The following is a 6,082-nucleotide window of genomic DNA, read 5'->3' on the forward strand; positions in this document are numbered from 1 at the left end:
CAAATACATCATCGGGGATGGTGCATGTGATCACCGCCTCTCCTTCGATGCAACTGTAACCTAAACCCGCCACAGCATGGGCAGCTCTATTGCCATCTCTACCCAGAAAATTATAGACAAAAACATTAAAATTGGACCTAGTTAATGACTTTAGCTCTTCAATCAAACCTCCTTCCGGCGGAATATCAAAGCCTTGGGCCTGTATAGCTTGCTGAACATTCAGTGCGTCAGTTTCCAGGATTAAGAGTGAAATACACTGGCGGTCCTTTAACTTGTCGGCCCATGTCAGTCAGGTCCATGAACTTGCAAACGCGAAAAATAGACCCCTGAACTTGTCAAGTTGTTCACCGCAGGTCCATTTCCCATCCGACGCGGCCTCCATGCGACGCAGCGCCAGCGTGGCGGACGAAGCACGTGAACCAGCAGCTACACCTGTCCCTGCTCCACGCCGCGCGGGGCTCCCCGTCCACTTCGCGGCGCCGGAGTTGCACCTCCAGGAGGCCACTCTGGACGTGCCCGCGCACGAGTCTCCCGCCCCGGACCCGCTCTCCCCTTTCCCGGCGCACGTGCAGCCGCTCTTCGAGGCCTACAGCGCCGGCGCACGGGCCCCGCTAGCCGCGCTCCTGGCGGAGCTCGCCGCGACCCACCGCCGCGTCGTTGTCCTTCACGACAGCATGGCGGCGTTCGCGGTGGCCGAGGCCACACGCTTGCCCAACGCCAAGGCCCTCGGCGTGCACTGCCTCGCCGCCTCCTACAACGTCGGGTGGGCGGACCGGGAGCAAGCCCTGCTGCGCCGCCACGGCCTCGTGTTCCACCCGCCTGACGCCTGCGCCACCTCGGAGTTTGTCGCGCTCGCCAGGCGGATGGGGCAGGAGCGTCGGCACGCGCCTGGCGCCGGCATGGTCATCAACACCTGCCGCGCGCTCGAGGGCAACTTCCTCGACGCGCTCCAGGGGATCCCGTCTTCCGAAGGCCGCACGCTGTTTGCCGTCAGGCCTCTCAGCCCGGTGCTCCTCCCCGGCGCCGGCGCGAGCAGTGGGACTGGCAGCGGGAACTCGCGGCGGCACGAGTGCCTGGACTGGCTCGACGCGCAGCCGCCGTCGTCGGTGCTGTACGTCTTGTTCGGCACGACGTTGTCGCTGCGCCTAGAGCAGGTGCGCGAGCTCGCCTCTGATTCACTGCAAGACCGGCGGAATCCGCCTCTGATTCACTGCAAGACCGGCGTATCTCCTTCGTCGTTCCTCTGCAAGTCTACGAATTTGTGGGCGTGCGGCCTGTAAGCCTGGGAGAACAGCAATCTGAATGAAGAAAAAGATGGACGTTTGCATTATTGGTTGAAGAAAGACGCAAGCAAGAGCATCAGGAGTTCTAGACAAACCAAAGTTGTAAGCACATGTGAATTTGTTCAATTCGTTGTGTTCTTACCTCTCTACGACAATGGACGCCGCGGCGTCGTGGTGTCCGATTGGCTGCGGGTGGCGACAGGTTGCACCTGTTGCGCCCATGCGCTCGTCGGCCCGAGGCATGCACACGAACGCAGCCATAAGGCATAGCCCCTGGCCAGGGCGAAATCGGCAGTGCCCGCATGCCCAGTGTGGCCACGGTGCCTGCACACAACCTGGCCTGTGTGCTTGCCCGGCGGCTGGTGGCCGGCTACGGCCAGGCCCGCGATGGAGGCTACCCTACGCCTGCGCCTCACGCGCCACGGCCAGCGGCTCCTGCGCCCGCGACTGGCAACCCCGCACAGCGTCCTTGGCCCGGTGCTCGAGGCCTCGCGCGGCACACACCGGTGGCGACGACATCCATGGCCGAGTTCGCGCAGGTTGCGGCAGCGTCCGCGACTTCCACGGTGGTGGTCGCACCCCTTCGGCTCGAAGCAGAGGCGGTTGCACCCGTTCGGCCCATGGCGACGGCACCCCACATGCCTGTCCTGCGGCTACGGCTGTGGCTCCCACTCGCCCGGCCACAGGACAACGGCTCCGTGTCTACATTGAATCAGAGACCTCCGCGCCGGCGTGCTCGTGCGCCCCTGGGAGCGGCGCCACGACGTGACCCCCGCGGCCGCGATCCACGATGCCATCGACAGGGTTATGGCCTCGGGGAGTCCGTTCGCGGTGCCGTGGTCGAGGGCGGGTCGTCCAGGTCCCTGGACGAGCTCGTCGCGTATGTGACGAGGTGATCCATGGTCCGTGCGGCGACTGTGCTGCGTTGTGGCGTCCGTGCAGCGACTTCGTCCGCCACGCTGACGCTGCCACGTCGCTGGAGGCCGCGCCGGATGGAAAATGAGCCTGCAGTGAACAACTTGACAAGTTTAGGGGCCTATTTTCCGCGTTTGCAAATTCGTGGACCGAACTGGCACATGCCGACAAATTAAAGGACCGCCGGTGTATTTCACTCCAGGATTAACTTGCCTATGCCCAAATTACTCGCCACTTGGACGTCTTGCAGGCAGGCGATCAGCTCGCCACTTGGACGTCTTCCCTCGATCCATCATCACCACATCTCCATCGTGGTCACGGATCAAGAATCCCTAGCTCCTAGCCATGGTTTCCTGAATGAATGAGGCATCGCAGTTAAGCTTCAGAAAGCCCTCCGGCGGCTTACTCCACTTCACTCTTGGTACCGATCTCGGTAGCTTTGGAGGACTCTGAGACCGAGATATCTCGTTAGCATAAATTCTAATTGACCGTGCAAGTTCCTCAGCTCATCGGCCTCGGCCTTCTTCCCGGACAATGTTCCGGTTTGTCCACAGAGACCACAAAGTGATGACCATCAAGATAGCAATCTCCTCTTTCTCCGACAGAATGATTGAGACTGCATCCATGGCTGAGAATTGTGTAGCCAATCTATGTCTCCTGTCCTCCAAGGCCAGCAGGTTCCAAACTTGCTTGGCGAGCTTACATCTAAAGAAGAGGTGGCCTCCATCTTCAATATCTCTTCCACAGACCGGACAGTGATGGTCAATTTCCATGCCACGATGGACTAGCTTGCAGTAGAGGGGATGGCTATCATGCGCCATACGCCAGAGAAAATGTTTCACTTTGTTTGGGCAGTGGAGGCCCCAAATCTTCATCCAGACCGGGTCTGCTTGTTGCCTGCTACCACCTTGAGCCGGCTTGCCATTACTGATTTTGATAAAATCATCTCTGCATATCTTGTACGCGCTTCGGACGCTAAAGTTGCCATGCTTGTCAAAATGCTAGGCCAAGATATTATCTCGACCTTCAAACACAGGGATTGCCAAGATGACTTGTTGATCTTCTTCCCAAAAGAGCTCCTTAACCAACTCCACATCCCAATCGCCAGTCACAGGATTGATCAGCTCATCTACATCAGTTACCAGATTTGTCCCCCTAGGTGTGATGGGCCTTCTGGATTGGTCCCTCGGGAGCCAAGGGTCAGTGCATATTTTCAAACCTCTGCCGTCCCCCACTCTCTATATCATTCCTTTTTTCATCAACTGAACACCTCTCAAAATACTCCGCCATGTCTATGACATGCCAGACTTCGGCTTAGCATCCAAAACCGTGGAGTTGTTGTAGTACTTTGCTCGCATAATACGCGCACAAAGGCCCCGTTCGCTTGTCTTAAAAATGGCTTGTTCGGCTTCTTTTTTCAGCCGGAACAGTGTTTTTCTCTCACAACAATTCAGCCGGAACAGTGTTTTTCAGCCAGTTTCAGCCAAGTTTCAGACCAGCGAACGGGGCCAAAGGGACTCTGGCCTATCCCAAAGTCTCCAGGCCTGTTTTGATAGCATAGCAAGGTTGAAAGCATGGATATCCCTGAAGCCCAGACCCCCCCCCCCCCCTCCTTTTTGGGACGTATCAGAGTATCACGGTGCAACCAATGGATTTTATGCTTTCCCTCCTGCTGATTCTAGCAAACCATTGAGCTAATTTGATCAAAAAAGTCTTTGTTAGATCAAAACACCCCATCGCATGCGTTGGGATTGCTTGAGCCACCGCTTGATGAGAATCTCCTCTCCAGCCCAAGACAAGAATTTTTCCTTCCATGCCTGAATGTGCTGCCAAATTCTTTCCTTGATATAAGCAAAGGTGCTTGACTTTGATTTACCCACCTGTACTGGGAGTCCTAAATATCGTTCATTTATTGTTTCCTTCGTAATTTGCAGCATGGCGCAGTGTTTTGACTGAAAAGCACCGCCGATTTCGCCTTGTTGATCATTGTTAGTATTTATTAACTTCACTGGTAAAGAAACGACCTTTGATCCAGCTCAAAATTTAGCTTTAGTTTCGATATTTTTCGCGCTTGGGACTAGAGAGACCTTTAGTCCCGGTTTGTAACTCCAACCGGGACTAAAGGTCCCTGCCCAACGGCTACTGCGGCAGGCTTTTGCTATAGGGGACCTTTAGTCCTGGTTAGAGCTACCAACTAGGACTAAAGGTTAACTTTTACTCTCGGTTGGTCCTTCCAACCAGGAGTAAAAGTCTACTTCCGGCTAGAGGCTCCATCCGGGACTAGAAAGGGACCTTTAGTCCCGGTTTCTGTCTCCAACCGGGACTAAAGGTCCCCTCCTATATAGCCCTACTTCCTCTCCGAGCCCAAGCCACTTCGAGCTTAGTGTTCTTGCTTCATCGCCGGCCTCTCTTCTTTCTCATCGTCGGTAATCACAAGATTTCTTTAATTCCTCCATCGATTCTTCGGTTCTAAAGGTTACCAACTTTATACTCTCATGTTTCATCAGTAACATATCTTATTTTGTGGACTAGATATATATGGTTTTTTATGGTGAATTTTTTTTTATTTGTAAGCCATTTAAGCTCAAAATCACTTTAAAGTTTGTATATTTGGATGAAGGAAGGTTAAACTAGTTATTCAAAACTAGTATTCAGCTTTCATTTCTAGCATGCATAGCACACTTCATGGTTTAGAGATATAGAGAATTTTAGAGTTTTTTTAATTTTATTTGTTTATAAAATGAGAAATTTATATTATATTAAAATGAGTATAGAGAGCAGATGTCAACTGCTTCAGGGTCCTCGGCCTCTTATCGGGTTCCAAAGCGACTGAGGCCGCTCCCTCTCATTGCATGCGGCAAGTGTGAGGAGAAGATTGTGATGGAGTACCGGGTGAGGAAGGAGTGTCCCAACAAGGGTCGTATCTTCTACAAGTGTCCGGATCGCAACGTGAGTTATTTTGTCGCATTTGATGATTATGGTTAATTTATACTTATTTTTATGATGATTGTGATTAAAGTTCTAATTTTTTGTTTTAATTTCAGTGGGATGGCACTGGATGTTCAGGCTGGTATTAGGAGAAAGAGTATGTTAGAACATGTGTAACACTCTCTTGCACAGGCGGCTACGGCAGCTGATGAGGCAGTGATCCTGCGGAAGAAGCCCATAGATGTTGAACAAACGCATGATCTCTCTGCTTTAGTTGGGATTGGTCGCGAAATCCTTATGCTGCTGAAGTGCATTTTAGCTTTAGTTTTTTAGTGGTAGTTGGGATTGTCTACATTATAGCGAGACTTTCATAAATTAATACCTTGTGTGGTGGCATGCATGTCGTATAATTAACTAATTATGTTCTAAGTTTTAATATGGTACGTATGTCATGTAATGCAGATGAGCCGGCATTGGATGTACAATGCTGATCGCCGCTCCCAAGAGTTCATTGAGGGCGTGCATTCTTTCTTACGTGTGGCCGAGGCAAACAAACGTGATGGTTTCATGTGCTGCTCATGTGCCATATGTAAGAATTTGAAGGAATATGCTAGCTAAAGGAGTCTTCATTCACACTTGTTGAAGTTGGGTTTCATGCCAAACTATATTTGTTGGACGAAGCACGGAGAAACCGGGGTTGTAATGGAAGAAGGTAAAGAAGAACAATAGGACGATGATGACATTATTGCTGAATATGGTGCCTTCAATGATACTGCAATGGGGGAAGCTGAAGAAGAGGTAGTGGCAGAAGATGAGCCCGCTGATGATCTTGGTCAGGCCATTCATGACGCACAAAGAGAATGCGAAAGTGAAAAGGAGAAGATCAAGTTTGAGCGCATGCTAGAGGATCACAAGAAATTGCTATACCCAACTTATGATGCGGGACAGAAAAAGTT

The 6,082-nt window shown here is 52.1% G+C and overlaps 1 pseudogene; it reads left to right on the forward strand.

The window, feature by feature from the left end:
* The first annotated feature begins 282 nt into the window (after positions 1-282).
* Positions 283-1,349, forward strand: LOC136536724 (cis-zeatin O-glucosyltransferase 1-like; annotated as a pseudogene).
* The last annotated feature ends 4,733 nt before the right edge of the window (positions 1,350-6,082 follow it).

The sequence above is a fragment of the Miscanthus floridulus genome, chromosome 2 (assembly GCF_019320115.1).
Source record: "Miscanthus floridulus cultivar M001 chromosome 2, ASM1932011v1, whole genome shotgun sequence".
Lineage (NCBI taxonomy): Eukaryota > Viridiplantae > Streptophyta > Magnoliopsida > Poales > Poaceae > Miscanthus > Miscanthus floridulus.